The sequence below is a fragment of the Oxyura jamaicensis genome, chromosome 1 (assembly GCF_011077185.1).
Source record: "Oxyura jamaicensis isolate SHBP4307 breed ruddy duck chromosome 1, BPBGC_Ojam_1.0, whole genome shotgun sequence".
NCBI classification, from domain to species: domain Eukaryota; kingdom Metazoa; phylum Chordata; class Aves; order Anseriformes; family Anatidae; genus Oxyura; species Oxyura jamaicensis.
This window is the reverse complement of record NC_048893.1, coordinates 125,381,064-125,395,244: the sequence shown is the minus strand read 5'-3', so window position 1 is coordinate 125,395,244 and position 14,181 is coordinate 125,381,064. Positions and strand designations below refer to the sequence as shown.

At 40.9% G+C, this 14,181-nt stretch overlaps 1 long non-coding RNA gene across 1 annotated transcript in view; it reads left to right on the top strand.

The window, feature by feature from the left end:
- LOC118167030 overlaps positions 1-13,965 on the top strand; it is a 25,793-nt gene extending 11,828 nt beyond the window's left edge. The window contains exons 2-3 of the long non-coding RNA XR_004750904.1: positions 11,511-11,518; positions 13,954-13,965. This is a non-coding gene — a long non-coding RNA (uncharacterized LOC118167030). The remainder of the gene's footprint in view (positions 1-11,510; positions 11,519-13,953) is intronic.
- Positions 13,966-14,181: the final 216 nt, after the last annotated feature.

Genomic DNA, 14,181 nt, shown 5'->3' with positions numbered 1-14,181 from the left:
GAGTTGGTTTTCTTTCCTTTCAGGTGGTGGTGTACAGGTAGTTTTATTTAGTGAAAAAGTTTAGATGTAAAATTTCCTTTTAGTCCTTTTAGACTTAACTGTGGACATACAATGTGGAGAAGTGGCAAGGATAAGAAGAAGATCGGAGCTGAGTAAGGAGGAAAAGACCAAGAAGAAAAAAAAAAAAAAAAAAAAAAACAACAACAAAAAAAAAAACGATGAAGAAGGAAAGGAGAATTCAGCTGTGCAGCTGAATTATTAGATCATAAACCAAAGGAGACCCAGCTAGATCACACAGCCTGAGACTTCCCAGAGGTCATCATTATTTAAGCTGGTGCTTCTTGTTTTAGGAATAGAAAGACCCCACAAATGAACCTGGTTTTATTATCAGCAACTGAGTAGCACCAGGTCTATTGACAGAGGTTACCACGACTGAGTACATTATTTGTTAAGAGAAAATGATACAGTTTCTCATCAAACGTGCTTAATCATTTGTTATATGAAGTAAAAAAGAACAGAGACATTATCTGTGAAAATGATGAGTGGAATGTTAAATTTTCAGTCTATTTGCAAAATTATTCTATTTTCTTATCTAAAACATTCTTTTCATGATTTAGTGAAGCGAAGAATACTTAAATAGCAAAGCTTGACTTCAGTTTTACTGCCTCGAGCTTCCTATGAAAAAAATAAAAAATAAAAAAAAATCAGCAATATTTTCTTCAGTTTCCTCTAAGTGTTATTCCCTTTCTTGAGGGTCTCTTTCTGTGGAGAAGGTTTTCATATTCTTTCTCATGTATGAAGACCCCATTAAAGAAATAGCCTAAGAAATGCAGTTCCCCAGCAGTTCATTTATGAACATCGTCATTTCTGGACAACTAAGCACATGACATTTCATCCTACCAGTACCAATCTGCAAATCTTTATTTCCTCTAAAATATCATTTTCACTGACAGGGAATGGCAAATAATTGATGAGACAAATGGTAGACAAGTCAGCTTTGAAACATCAAATTTAGGGATGATACCAACAGAGGGCAATAAATAGACACCATCCCTGACAGCCAGCATTACAACAGCCTGGAAGCTGGAAGCTCAAAGCCTTCTGGTTTGCCCATCACTTTTGAAAAGCAGTCTTGGATTTCTTCAGTACACTACCAAAAAAAAAAAAAAAAAAAAAAAAAAAATGGCTTTCCTTCTCAAAATTTATTTAACTGACTCACGGACCTTTGATAAAAAGCACTTTCTAAGTACTCATAACCAGCCACAGTAAAGAATATCAACTAATAAGTGGAGTGAAAGTCATAAACCTTAGCATGCCTGGTTAAAGGCATTCTCCCACAGCCTGTATGTGTGAATTAGTCCAGTAAGTGCTGCATTGACAGCTCTGGAAAAGCTACTTGTTAATTTGATTTACAGCACCTCCTTTTCCTTTTAGTAATAGGAAATACAATTTTAGAATCAACACAATAAACAGAAATGGAGGTTGAACAAAACTCAGTAATTTCCATCCACTGAGATGCAGAACACTTCATGGCCTTCATTGTGTTTTCTTTAAAATATTAACTTTTAGGTTGAAATACCTTTTTTTTTAATGTACAAAAATGACGCTGGTTTTACTCTTCTTCACTTCAGTATGATCATGTCAAGGGACCATTAACCAATCTTTAACTTCCAGCTTATTTTTTGTTGAGATGTTTGCTAAAACAGGGAAAAAAAAAAAAAAAAAAAAAAAAAAAAAAAAGTACTTCTGTTGTAAGGAGACAGAAAACGCTATTTGAGTACCCTAGGAATCTTGTTAGATAATTAAGTGCCTTAGGCCTACTCAACATCTCCAAACTTTCCAGCAGTTAAATTATTTACAGGTAGTTAAGACCAAATGTACCACTCACCATCAACTGGGATGCTGTTTTGTGTGTCTTAAGGCTATTTTAAGGCAGATCCATTAATCTAAGGAGCCTTGCAAAGAGAAAAAAAAAAATACTTTTTTTCCCTGTTCTGGGCCATGCATCCCCTGTGGGTGATTTCAACTTTGATAATGCAGATAGGACCCAAAGCTGATATTCAAGGATGTCAGATGATAGAAAAACAATTCTGCTCTAAGCATCTTCCATGAAAATATTGTCATCCTAAAACTGATGTTTTAACAATGCATTTTATTTCACTGATCTGTACCCTGACAGTAGAAATAGCTTCAGCGGGTGTCTGAATGGCTTTACTGGGTCTTTATTGAGGAGTTCTGTAAGGTAAAAAAACTTTTGTGTTGTTACACCTTCCATAATGTTGATAGTGCTCTTCTTTTAATGGATACAATTGATACAGTTGCTGCTATTAGATGAAAATCTAACAGCTTTCTTATGAAGTTCTTGTCTAATGAGTATTACAGATACACACATGAAATTAAACAGCACATTATCCTCCCTGCACACTAGCTACCTCTGCTACTGAACGCACACCATCACCGCTGTGACCATACAGACAGGTATACTTCCTTCAGAACTTATTTCCTCCATTGGTCCTCACAAATAACTGCACTTTGGAGCCTGCCATTGAGGTCAGAAGAAAAAGTAGTGTCCAGTCAGCAACAGAGCTCAAGAGGAACATGCTATGGGACTCACCCAACATCATGGATATGAACCAGGGCTCTTCTGCTCCAGATTCTCTAACATAACACATGCACCCTGCCCAGCCCTACAGATCATCTCAGGTGATGTGAAGAATGAAGCATCTTTACCCAAGTATAAGAGAAAACATTCCCCCGGATCAGGCTACTGATGCAAAAATGTAAGGCTTGGACCCAACTGATGACCCACTAAATCATTGGGAACAACCCTTCAGAATTCAAGCAGAATGAACAAGAATATCTCCAGTTCCAGAAAAGAAAATGAGCCTCATGTGCTCTCTTCACAACTCCCCCCACCAAAAAAAAAAAAAAAAAAAAAAAAAAAAAAGACAAAGTGGGTAGGCAAGGTCCAGGGCTGTCAGAGAGAGGTGCCTTGTCACCCTCACTTTGACTGTTCTGCAGGAGGGAAGGTCTGCCAGGGTCCTGGGCCTGTGCCTGGCCACAAGCAGGTCTCCATGGCTGGGGTGGTTTTCGACAGCAGGGCGACAGACCCTCCTGAGGAGCAGTTTAGCAGTGATGTACAATTCCAAGTGGGAATCAGACTCTTTGGGAAATTGAAGGTCTATGCATGTTACTTGGAAAGAAAAGAACTGCAGTGCTGTTCTGTAGTAGTCATAGGGCCATGCATGACTTGCCAAGGCCATTGCTAAAGACTGTGCAGTGAGGTTATACTGAGTTGAACCCTCACTCTGTCTAATCCAGTAATTTGGAGCTAGAAATAGCCAACTAATGCTCTCTATATTCTAAAAATACAGGGGCAGGATATGGCACATGTCTATAAGAAACACGGTGGCTTACGGAGAAAAAGGAAAGATATTTTCTCCCTGACACCTAGATTTGTGTACATCCCAACGGATCATAAAAAGCGAGAGTGACAGGGGAAGGATGTCCTAGCAGCTAATTGGTATTCAACTGTCTCTTTCTTAAGCTAGAGGAAGCATTAGCCCCGTCTGCCTCTCTAAAGGACTGTGCACAGTGCTTTGTGCCCATAAAGGTACAGGGAATGAGGTCTTGCAAGGAAGAACAATTCCACTCCCTGCTTTAAAGAGAAAAAGAAAGCATAGCACTGTGTGTGTGTGTGTGGGGGGGGGGGCGCCCCGCCCGGGGGAGTCATCTGAGAATCAGCTGAAATTATTTGCACATTCCAGCCAAATTGACAGAATCATTTAGAGTACTGAAAAAGTGAAAAGCATAAATATTAGGAGCATTTTTGACAATTAAACAAAATATTGATTTTTCTTGTCAAAGTGAAATTTTATTTCAACTAAAATGTGATTACATTGTCACTACACCAAAATGTGATTTTATAATGTCTATAGCATCCTGGCTGCTAAAATACTATTTTTTGTCTTTCTTTATGGATCTGTAGATCAGAAGCCCTTTGATTACAGGCAGGGTAATGCATGTTTTGGCAGCTTTTCTTTATTCTCACAATCCAAAGACTTCTTATTTTTCAGTGCTTGACAGCTCTCTTCATGTTTTGTCCCAGAGAGAAACAGAGATCTGTGTTACTGGACAGGTGATGGGAGAAGTAGAAAAGCAAGACAGTCTAGGAAGCAACTCCAGGTCTCTCTTTGAATTAAGAGTTCAGGGCTTTAATCATGGAGTGTACAAATTGCCTTCTCCTCTGGCAGCAAAAATCTACAGAAGTCGATGGTGGGATAGCTCTGCCTATGTGAGACTGATTAAGTCCGGAGAAAGTTAACGCAGAAAAAACAGTAAATATTATGAAGCTCTCATCGACTCAAAGGTTAAATGAAGCTCTCCTGTCTTCATAGGTAAATATGAAGTAGTATCAAGGAGACAGAGGTGGCAGCAGGTAGCCAGGTGCTGCCAGCTACCCGGACTGTCCCCAGCTGCCTGTCCTGGGCAGCACATCCATCTTTATCTAAACCTGGGCTAGGGGCTGGCTCCCAGTCAGGGACAGGCCTAGGCTATTTACGCTGCCAGTCTTTTCATACAGTGAGCTTGATCTTTAAGAAGCAATCGTGCTGCTGCAAGTAAGAGTGATTTGTTCAGCTTCTTAGGAGCTCTTTCCATGCTAGCCTTTCCAGGTGAACAAAGGGTTAGACCAGCTATCAATTTATACTACATTGCTGACTTCAAGTGTCAGATTTGCAGAGACAAATTAATGAGAGTTTGGCATCACACACACTTCTGAAACACTCGGAAAAGGCTACTTCTTGCTTTTAGGTATCTACACGCCTTTAACAGTTTCACTGTTGGATGTTACTGCATACCTTTATACCTCCTTCTTTTCTTCCAGGCATGTCATTTATCTTTTTATTTTTGGAAGAAAGTTCTTTACATCTGCTCCCAGTCCTGGTAGCTCGTTATAACCTACAGATTCGAGAGCTGTTTAACTAAGTTTTATTCTCATTTGGGTTCTTAGAAATTTTGTTCAAACCCTTAGCTCTCTGTTGCACAAGCTGTGTGAGCTTTCCAAGGAAAGCACATTTTCCATATCTCAGATTTTTCTTTTTGCTCACCTTTGACACCTGCTTTGAATTTATTTTTTATTTTTTAATTATTTTGGTACCCTGGAAAGCCACAGACAGCAGAACAGGTTGTGGAGTTATGCATGCCAAAGAGAGGGGTGGAGGTCTCTCCTTGTTGATGGGGGGGTTGTCACTCCTGGGGCCATGCTGTTGCTTTTGACATTGGTGACACTGGGTATTCAAGTCCAGATGGATAAAAAAAGCTTCAGAAAGGAGTCACAGCTTCTTAGGACAGAGACCTTGATGCAGTAGGAACTCCTATGCTATTACCTGCAGAATATGATACAGTGTTATAAAATCATACACCTTAGACCATTCAGATCATACTGTAACAGTGACCTATCACTTTACATTTTTTTAGCACTAAACAGGTTTTTTTGTCACCTGCAGACTCCATCAGTGCTGTATGATTAATGGGTATTTTCATTTCTTTTTCCTGCTGTGTGAGTCATCAGTCTTTATGAAAGGCATGTTGTCAGTGTACTGTATTTCAAATACATTAGTTTTAAATATTTATAGACAGGAGAAGAAGAATGTGCCATGTTGCCAGACAAAAGAGGAGGGTCACAACCCCTGCATTGTTTTTCACTCAGAGAAAAGGGGAAGAAGTGTGGAGGAGAAAGGGGGTGGAAGAAAAGAATTCCAAATTGGCAAAATTCACTTTGACCCTTAAAGAGGTTTAGTCCCCACTTCTGATTTTGTCTACACCATTTTCCACACCAAGGCAATGTGATGGACCTCACTGGAGAAGCTGTTTTGCACCGTAAAGAAAATAAAAGGAGAACCAGGCTCTCATGAGGAATGAGGAAAACAATCTGGCAACTTCTTGGTGGATGGCACTGGTCACTCACCTCTGTGGTGGAGAGGAACAGGCATGCTTAGAAAAAAAATAATCTCAACCTGAAAGATTTTTAGACCAAAAGGACACTAACCTAGAGTAGGTGCCAGAAGACCTGAAGGGATACAGTCAGGTGAGATGGATCCTACCTTTAATGATCAACATACTGTTAAACATTTATTTATGTCAAGGGGTGCCTCATGTTGCAGTTGATGGAGGGGTTTGGGCTGTGTTTAACATGTTGCTTTGCAAAATGCTGGCGCATAAAACATGAAGGTGCCCTCTTGAATCCAAAAGAAATATATTCAGCTCCTTGCTTTATTTTGCATGCGTACTCGTAGCTGCTGCCTACTGCCAGCAAGCTGGCACGAAGGCATAGTGCACAGCCGGCAGTCTGGGGCTGTGCTGCAGCAGGGTTGTTTCAGGCCACGTGCATGGCACCCTGTGGCCAGGAGAGGGCCACCAAGCCATGGCAGTTTCACGGTGGTTTGCTCTTACCAAACGAGCATGCTTTGTAAAAGCGTAATTGCAAAGTCATTGAAATTTGTGGAAGTCAGGAAGCCAGGGAAACAACGGCATGCTTTCTTGCAGGAGAGGAATGAAAAAGAGACTTTCCTTCAGGTCTGCTGCAAACGTTGCTTTTTGGAGAGGGAAACAACATAAGGAGATGAAAAGTGCTGTTAAAAGTGCAGGGGTCCTTGCCTTTCACTCCAGCAGCACCTGTCTGACAAATGTCCAACAAGCCACAGGGCTGCTAATCTATGCAGAGCTGCAGATGTCCTACAGATCTAGTGGAATCACCTGTACCTCTTCCTACCCTCTCGTAGTCCTAACAGAGCATGACAGATTAGCAAATGGACTACCCGCTTCAGCCTACCCCTAACTGAACATGCCTTAACTGAGAGAAAATTGATTTTCAATGACTGAATAGGAGTTAAATTATATGTTTCAAGGCTGATTATATGATGCACTAGGGGAGGTGTCTGCCTCACACAAGTGTCACCAAGAGACTTCCATGCATGGTGGAGGCTGGTGTGCTCAGCCCTGTTCATATCTATTCCTTGGGCAAGTGCAGGCAGCCCATGCTCCTCAAATCTAATTATAAGCCCCCACAGGATAAACACAGATCTAGTCATTCTGTGTTGGCAGGAGTTGGCAGAAGTGTAGAAATGTAGATTGTTACCAGTGCTCCACAATGGAGTGCCTCCAGCTTTCCTGTTTCTCTTTATACTCCCAGGTACACGTAGTCCTCTCTCCAACTCTTTCTCACACTACAGAGTTTAGGAGTTATTATTTTTATCCAAGATAGTGCACTATTAATAAATATATTTGGCCTCTGAAAAAAAGTAGGTGAGATCAGAACTGGGAAGTGCCAGATTATATGAAGTAAGGCAAGAAGGGAAATTCAGCAAGCACAGACTCCAGCTTTCAGAATCTTCTCCATGTCATTTGATTAAACAAGCTATCAGTCCAGAGACAGGAGAGACAGTCAAATGTGCCTTGCTCCATTTTTCACATGCATCAAGGCTGTCCCATTGCTGTGCTACTGCTTCAGCTGTAAGCAGGGGCTGATAGCAGGCAAGAGCAGCATGGTCTGGAGCCTCTTGCAGCCTAAGTGCAACATCCTCGCTATGGTGTTTCAACACTCAGAACATGTCCCACAGCAGCGATTGTAAGGCAAGACACAGAGCAGAAGATCCTGAACTAGCAGGGTCCATAAACGTGTGACTCAACTAGGTTGTTCCTTGGGAAAAGCTGTCATGAAGAGGATCCTGGTAAAAAAACTCACTGCTGAGACTTTGCATATGGCTCTGTTTGCATTTAGTTGGTTGTGATGGGCTTCTGCAAGTCAGTCTGGTGTCTTCTAGCCAGGAAAAGCTACTCAGGGAGCCTACCCGCCCAGGGCCCAAACTCTACACCTCGAACCCTTACACCTTAGTGTCCATATGAGACTATTCAGGTGGGTGAGGAGATGGTCAGTTCTGTTCATGGGGATGGGTTAGTGATATTGCCAGGTACCCCTATTTCCTTTTCAGTATGTTACTGTACAAAGCTGTTCTTGTTCTGAGACTGACACTCAGATGTAGATGTCTCCCTCGGTCTAAGCAGGATGGAGTTGAATCTGATAAACAGGAAGCATTATTTTGAAGGATTGCCTTTTTCTCCCATAGAAAGTACTTACTACTTCCTTCTCAAGATGATGAACTCTGAATTTAACTTATGAGTCAGATGTAAACAATACTTTTTTTTACTTTTTTTTTTTTTTTTTTTTTTTCCTCCAAAATTTACTTCATCTTCTGGGTTGTCATGCCTTGATCCTGTTGTTTAGTGAAGTTTCTAATTTATGAAGTTTGTAGCTTGTATAAGATTTGTTCCTTTAAAAAGTCAAACAAAATCTTGAATAGCTATCTTAACTGCTAAGATCCAAGACATCTTTACCAAAACAGACAAGCTTCTCCATAATTACAACCTCTGTGTGGTAGAAACAAGATAAATGGTAGCCATGATGACATCATCTAGAGGAATCATTCCAAGAAGTGATTGACACATTCTTTATCTCAGCTTGTCTAATTTACACGTTTATTAATTAGCTAGAGATGATGTATATCATCTTGCAATAAACTTAGTGTCCTGTGCTGTTTTCGTTTAATTTCATTTGCATATACCTCATGATAGCATTATCTTACACATATATCAAATATTTTCAGAAGAAAGGAACTTGTCTCATTAAATGTCTTACCCACTTTAAGAATTAAAGTAACTTTTCTTTCCACTTAGTCAAAGCACATTCCAGCTCTAACAAATTAACATGTCACAAAGCAGACTGTCATATACCCTTATGAATAAAAAACAAACGCTGTCCACATCAAATGTAAATCTCATTCCTCTATGTACCCCAGCAAGGCTTTAATTCATTAGACCTCATAATGCCAAAATTCCTTTCTCATTAATAAGATGGTACATGATAAGACTACTATGTACACAGACAAAAACTTCTCCTGTAGGTGACTATTGCACTACATGCAGAAAGCAGCTGTTCACCTTCTCTGTGACATGGCTCACTGTTACTACTTTATTTTGAGGCTCCATTTTTTTTTTTCATCCATTTTCTCAGTCATTTAAAAATCTTAGTTCCCATTTCTGACACTGTTGGTCAGTGCTCTGGGTGAAGTTATTTTACTGGTTTCATCATCATTCATGACTTTACCTGGCCAGTTCCCAGATCCCAGCACAAGAGGTTTGAATTCCAGGCACTGTTTTTGACATACAGACTAAATTTACAAAGGAGATTACTGGTTGCTGTCTTAGCTTTCTGTTCAGAGCAGCTTTCAAAACCACCTTCTTTACCAAAATTATTGCCATTGGTTAACACAGCACAAAGAAAAGGAGAAAACTGCAATGATTATGTCAAGCAATGCCTGCTTCTCCAGCAGTGACAGAAGATTTTGATATCTACCAGCAAAATTTATAGATCTAATTTGCCCATTAAATATTTTGATAACATCCTGGTACATGCTATAAAGGCATATAGACACAATCTATCCTCCTGCAATTATACTAGAACAGTGGTCAGTGCTTTCGTGAAAGGAGGTTTCTATCAGTTGTCTCCAGAAAAAGCCCAGGCTGTTCATAAAAGACAAAGACATGGAAATGCTCTGTTCCTGTTTTGGCAGAGCCTTTTCCATTTCCATAGGGAGAGATTTAGTGTTTCGGTATTGTACTTGGCAGTACACTGTCACTGGGATACCATTAAGACTTTCCAGAAAGGAGCTAAAAATTCTCAAAGTTATGCCCTACATCAATACCAAAAGAAAGTAGGGGTCAAAAGATATTACTTTCTTTAAAAATTACATACCATACTTTTGTGTAACCAACTAGCACCATGTACAGTCACGAGACACTAGAATGAGAATGTCATAACTGAAACTAGAAAAAGACAGCAAAAGGTATTTTCAGAGCTCTTCACATTTTCTGAGACTAAGGGAAATACACAGACAGATCAATCTAGTCTGGCAAAACGATTTTAGGGGATTGTAATATAATAACTGATTCATAAAGTTATTATTCTGAGTATGTCATAAAGTTATTATTTTGAGTATGAAGAAGTGGAGGTGGGAGAGGTGATGGGAAGATATTCAAGAACGACATACATTGCTGCAAGTATATCCTGCACGCCATTTGATAATTCCAAGTCAAAACCAGTGCCAGACACACGGAAGCTGGTGTGCCTCTGCCCTAGTCATGCAACAGCAGGACTTCCTTCCAATTTCGAAAAAGTGGAGAGAGGAAGAAGCTTACCTCTTCCCCATCACAATCAATAATGTATTGATACCAGGTTTTGTCCTGAGTGCTGTGCAGGCTGAAGTTGTCATTGAAGCTCTTTTTTTGCCACGGCCTTTCAGATGCAGCCTGTGAAGAGGACAAGAACATCCACTCTTTTCACATGCCAGACTCGCTTCCTCCCACCTTTTCCTCAGCTCCTGTTTACATCCTGCTTCGACAGAAAAGGCACTGTTCCATTTCTTTCATGGAAGTCCTTTCACAGCCAGTCATCTAGGACAGACTGAGCATAGGTATTCAGATAAATACAATGTAAAGTTACTATATCCTGGCCAAGTCTTGTGCTGTGCCTGTTCAATTTTTCTGAATACAAATTTATTGCAAAGTTCATCCCCAGCCCACTTTGTAAATACTGACCTGAGGTGAGGATTCCCAGAGCTTTGATGTGGATCTGCATGAGCCTTTTCCTTAAAGTAAGAAATTCTGGAAGAAAAATTGCTTAAGTGAAAACCAGGTATTGGCCTGCACAAAAACACGCACAGAATGTGTGTCATAGGAAATAACATGGTAGAGGACAATGGCTTGCTCTGGGCTGACGTTTAAATGAGGAGGAAAAGAGGAACACCCCAAAAGTGGGGAAAGATGTCAAGACAACACTGGACTTGCTATGAAACAGCATAGACAGCACTGCACAGAAAAAGTGCAGCAAGAGTCTTCTGTGCTGAGCCTGGGTAGCAGATGGGAGCTGTGAGTGAATAAATACCTTTTGTTGGGTTGCCCTTGCATGCAGGAAAGCTCTGTGCTGCACGCATTGCTTCCAGAGAACTTGACTCCACAATCCATTTTGTTGCCCAGGAGAAATAATGCAGAAGACCTCATAGCTTGGTTAATCAGCTGGGTCAAAAGGGGTAATAATATGCATAATATAACAATTAGCTTTTGGCAGTATTTAATATATTCACTCTGGGAAATGTTTGCATAAAGGTTCTGATTAATATAAATGAATGAAATTTTAAGGAGTTTGTCAGCTGTCCTCCCCCTAAAAAGCAGAATGATTAATGATAGCAAAATTATAACAAGAAGGTAATAATAGCTTGCACTTAGCTTTTTAGATTGTAAGGAACTTTACAAACATTCACTAATTGATTTAAAGCCTCTGTTTATCCTGTGGTGCGAACACCAGGAGTATAAGACAAATGTATTAACTGGAAAGACTGTGAAATTTGTCACACTCCCTGCTGAAATCAATGTTCCACTTCTGTGTTAGAAAGGAGAAGTATTAGTCTCCTAAGCTGTTTATATTAGAGTACGGATATTTTAGCTGCCAGGAACCCCGAAGAAACCACACTGTTTATTGCCAAAGCTGATGCTCTCCTAGTGAAGTTGCCTACTGTTTGTAACAAAAGAGACTTCCATTGGCCTGTGTACTTTTAAAAGCCCACTCAGGTGTGGAAAAAATGGGCTCTCATAAAATACAATAGCACTAATAAAACTGATGGCTAGCACACTTCTAAAGTCCTCATACAGTTGTGAGGCCACCTCCGAAGTGGAAAATTAGTCACTGTGTGCAGGGGTGAGAGTTTTAAACTCAACCTTCGCTTGCTAAAAGCACTCATTTTCTGCAAGATGACCCTGGCTGTCTTCAACAAAGCTTCCTCACAGCAAGGAAAAGGATATATCAGCTTGGCTTTAGGAAAAACTCCATTTCGAGATCTGAAAGTAATTGCTACACTTGAGTAGTCTAAGTGTGGGTACATCTCCGTTTGATCTACAACTGCATAAATCAGTGTTACATGTATCTCATAGAGAGGTATTAATGCTGCTGGACTGCTTGGCAGTTCTTGTTTCACTTCTGTTTATCTTCTGTAAAGGTCGTGTTCCAGCTTGCAGCAGAATTGGCAACAGAGGCTGCTAGCAAAAAGGCTTTTTTTGTATGGAGGAGTAAAGGATTTTAGAAAGAAACACAACCCTAAAATAACCAATGTGAGCATTTCGCAGGGACTGCATGCTCAAAATTGTCCTTGGCTGAGAAGCAATATTTTTGGATCCTCTTTTGAACGCATTTTGTTTTGCTTTTTTTAATACCACACTTCAGAGCATGGAAGACGGAGTAACTGTGAGTACTTCAAATACCAAACACGGTAACCTTGGTAAGGAGGGTGCTGGCAACCACAGCACGGAGCCACTTGAACTGCTGCTGTGTGGAGCCTGCTGGTGATCACCGGCAGCTGTCCTGTGCTGTGCTGCTGGGCTAAGCTAGAGGCACCAGCCCAGCAATTTCCAGCTGTGCTGCTTCAAGGTCCAAGCTGATGTGTCCTCGCAGAGTGATGGAGCACCGTGGGAAATGCCTGGCTTGGTTGAGGTTGGAAGTCACTGCACAGCATTTGTTGTGTGGTGTCAGTCAGCATCATGTGGGCCGAGCCTTCATGGTACACAAAGCCAGTGTTGATAGAAAAACACTCCGTATTTTCCCACATACACTCAAAGACAGGTTGCTGCATGGGGTACCAATTTGAATTTATTAAGCTGAACATATTTCATGCCCAGATGGCTGTGAGCCCTTGAATAAGCAGCTTCACTTCTCTTTTGCCCCTTTGTGTGCTCCAGCTGATTCTCCATCCCTCTGGAGGCAGTGCTGCAGTAGGGGAAGGAAAAGGAGCGCTGTGTGCTGTTTGTATAACTGACATGCTAATATGAAATCCATACTGTGTACCTAGACATGTACTTGATTCAGTGCCTTCTGTCCATTTCTACGTACAGTTCACATGAAGATACGGACAAAACATCAGGAAGCTGCTATGTCCTTGTGATGCTCCAAGAGAGAAAGACCAGGGGTGATGGTGCAGTTTTCCTTTGTAACTTTTGGTTTAAAAAAAAATCAGATTATTGTGGATTCCTTAGTGTGCTGTGCTGTCTGCTGCAATAAAAAGTCTGTAAAAGCAAGAACAGAGAGGTGCTATGTTTCTAAAGGCAGGCTCAACTGGCTGGGCACAGTCCCACACCAGTGCAGGCATGTTTCCCGGGGGACCCCACCTAATGACAGACTTAGTGGCCTTCACACCTAGATCCCCCATACCTAGGTGACATACACTTTCATGTTCCATTTCACTACATGGTTTTAGCTATGTTGTGCTTGCAACAGAAATTAATACAGGCTATGAATACCTGGCACTCTTCTTTAGTGGAAAGACTGCACAAGGGAGGCCTTTTCAACATCACAGAATAGATCTGCTCTGCTGGCACACGATAACTCAGAAACTGCCTGGGCTCCTAGAAACCCTCCTGTGAGAGGATCAAGGCAGTATCCTGTCTCTGCTGCTTGATGGTGTCATGGGCAAAGGCCTCGTTCTCAGGAGTGCCATGGGGTTAATTTGGGAAGTAGGAAGTCTTTCTCTGCTGGGTCCTTCTTCAGACCAACACTAGTTTCTGCCTTTTCAAGCCCCAGTCCTAACAATTTCCTTCAATACTTCATAGCATTTCCTGTTGCTGCACTTCACCTTTCCTGGGTATCTTCAGCCTCCTGAAAAAAATCAGCTGCTTCTCCGGAACCTGAGCAAATCCTGTGAGGTTTCTCTAAGTTTTTTCTCTCCTGGCCTCACACAATGAACACAGAGCTTGACACTTAAACCTAAAGCTCACGTTCAATTCACTCGAAGACCTTGAATAACAAAATTTAAACATTTGATTAACAAAAAAAAAAAAAAAAAAAAAAAAAAGACAAATTAGTTTCAACAGCTGTGAAGATAGGGAATGCTGAACAAGAAAACCTCACTTTTCAGCTATTGAGGATCCATAGTATTTTTCAGAGGAAAAGCTCCCTATCAGCCTCCAATTCATACTTGTGATTTGAAAACATCCAGTTCAAAAAGGCAAAACAGAGGCTAGAGTTATGACTCTCCCCATTTTACAGAAGGGAAAAATGAGAAACAGGCAAATTAAGTTGAG